Source organism: Phoca vitulina, unplaced genomic scaffold (assembly GCF_004348235.1).
Source record: "Phoca vitulina isolate PV1807 unplaced genomic scaffold, GSC_HSeal_1.0 scaffold9, whole genome shotgun sequence".
NCBI lineage: Eukaryota > Metazoa > Chordata > Mammalia > Carnivora > Phocidae > Phoca > Phoca vitulina.
In genome coordinates, this window is record NW_022589712.1 from 55,172,954 (window position 1) to 55,175,818 (window position 2,865).

Genomic DNA, 2,865 nt, shown 5'->3' on the forward strand with positions numbered 1-2,865 from the left:
TTAGGCCATCATGGGATAGGTTAGTTTTACCTTACTGATAATGTGTTGTTGCCATGGTAATCCTGCTTAGTACAAGAGGAACCTCCCTGTCATTTTTAGTAATCGTAATTCTGAAATTCACTTTCACTTCGAAGAAGTGTTCTGAGCTTCACACTTACGAATTCTATTTTGTTAATGCTATTTGAATGAAAAGTTTAACAACTAAGTACAGTCTTATTTAGACACTCAGAATTTTGTTCTTGGAAGGATTTTGGAGATTATTTGGTCCATGGATTAAGCAGTAGCTACTCATGGCCAATCAATTATTGCCAGACTGAAATGAGGGCCCAGTGATGCTGGATCCTACAATTAAAAAAAAAAAAAAGCCATAAATCTGGATATTTATGGGAAATATCCAAATTTTAAAATGGCAGCAATGAATTTAAAACTCTGTTAAGGTGAGAGGCTCTGCTGTTTTAGTTTCTTTGTATCCTGCTTTGTTCCTCCTCCGTGCTGTGGATTGGTGATGTTGCTGAAGAGTTTAGTTGAAAGAATTCTAGGAGATTGTAGATCTTGCTAGATCTTAAGACTGATACAGACAGGAAAAAAGTTATTGGCTTTAGCCTTTTAATATAGATATTGGCTATTTGGAACCAGATAGGTATTAAGAAGCCATGTCAATGAACTTTCTTCCCTTTTTAAGCTTTCTTTTGATTAACCAGTTGCTTATAAAGTTGGGTCTTCAAAGATGGCCCTGGGAGTTGTCCCTTCTATTCAGCTAGAACTTGACAAAATGCTTTAAAATCAAGCCTCTATTCTGTTCAGCTCAAGTTTTAAGGATTGGTTCTTCTGGAAGTAAGGCTTTCCTAAGGAAGCTTCCTGAGCAATTTGACATTCAAGGAAAATGGCCTGGGAAACACACCATGGAGAATCCAGCACCATTATTCAAAGCAAAGCTCTCAATATATTTAAAGCTATACTTGGGGAAAAAATAAAGCTATACTTGAAAGTGACTAAAGATACTCACATTTTAAAAATTGAGAGTGAGTGCCATTTTTTTTTTTTTTTTTTTGAGATAGAGATAGAATATCCCTTGTGATCTTTTTCTCCTTGGCTGGACTTGGGATTTGATTTCTCTGTTTAAAAAAAGAACTTGGGGCACCTGGGTGGCACAGTCAGTTAAGTGTCTGACTCTTGGTTTCAGCTCAGGTCATGAACTCAGGGTCATGGGATTGAGCCCCAAGTTGGGCTCTGAGCTCAGTGTGGGGTCTGCTTAAGACTCTGTCTCCCTCTCCCTTTGCCCCTTCCCCCACTTTTTCTCTAAAATAAAAAATAAAAAAATAGAAAAAGAACTTGGTTGAATATTTTGCTCTCTGAAGTATTTTGAGCTCTTTATAGATGACTGGCATAGTCCTTAGTTTCCTGATAACTTTCTTACTTAAGATTTCCTTCCTGAGGAAACTTTTTCTCACAGCTGAAGAACAAAGCCTCTGGCCACATCCTGATGTTCTGTTGTGTGGTTGATTAGTCTTTTTCAAATCTCAGGAAAAACCAGGGTGAAGTAGACTCCTAACACTTCTCTTTTCTACCTATAAATATTTAGAACTAGAAGCCTTTGAACCAACACAACTGGGTATCTAAATATGTTTTGCCAAGAAGGGTGATCCTTTTAAAATGGGACCATTTAATGGTGAGAATGAAAATCATGAACATTCAGCATGAGAGAATGTGTGTTGCTGGAAAATTCTAAGAAATGCAGTATAAGAATTTCTCTACTGGAAAATTGAAGTGCTTTTACACCTTTGTTTGTGACTTCTGTTTTGTGCTTTGTTTAGGCAATATAGATTTTTTCCCTTTAATGAATCACAATTGAACTATATGTTTTACATATGGGTAGTTGACTAAGAGACACTTCTGAAAATTAGTGACTAGCAAGTGCATTTCATGTGTGAAGCAACATTTTGGCAGATGGACTTAGCCTGAAATTGAGACTGTCCTGAATTGGCTTTTAGGATCACAAATTAATTCCATGTGGAACCCCACCAAACCTTTTGGTATTAAACAGAGCATGGTAGAAATACTTGAAATGTACATCACACTTGATGAGATGGGTTTCTGATAAAAAGTAAGTCCAGGGGCGCCTGGGTGGCTCAGTCGTTAAGCGTCTGCCTTCAGCTCAGGTCATGATCCCAGGGTCCTGGGATCGAGTCCCACATCGGGCTCCCTGCCTGGCAGGGAGTCTGCTTCTCCCTCTCCCACTCCCCCTGCTTGTGTTCCTGCTCTCACTATCTCTCTCTCTGTCAAATAAATAAAAAATCTTAAAAAAAAAAAAAAAAGTAAGTCCAGAGGCTAGATACCTGGTGTTGTGGTTTATGCGTAATACATTGTCAAATTGCAGCATATAGAAAAACAATGATCGTCATTCTCTTTTGCTGCCATTCTTCCCAGGAGCATATTATAGTCTGCACTCTGGTCAAAATTATATTATTATTATTAGTAGTAGTAATAATAATAAATAAGCTTCAGAGTTTTTCAAACTTACCATTACTACTTGGTTATTCTTAAGGAATGTGACTTACGACCTCTTGTTTGTGATGCTGCAGTTTTTTCTTTCTCACACATGTAGGTAAGATCCGCACAGAGAGTAAAGGAGGAGGATGTATGTTTTTCAAATGCTGACTTCTCTTTTTACTACCTGCTTTTATTTATGAAAAGAACATGTTGTAGTTCTTCTTCTGAACATAATCTATTCCATTTTGGTTTGCTGTCTAGTTCTGGTTAATACTTGCTTATTATTTTGAAGGTATTCTTTATAATTTTCATCAGATTCTTAGTTTTACTTTTATAAACTTTAAGTTCTGTGATGTTACACTGTTATTCTTTTAT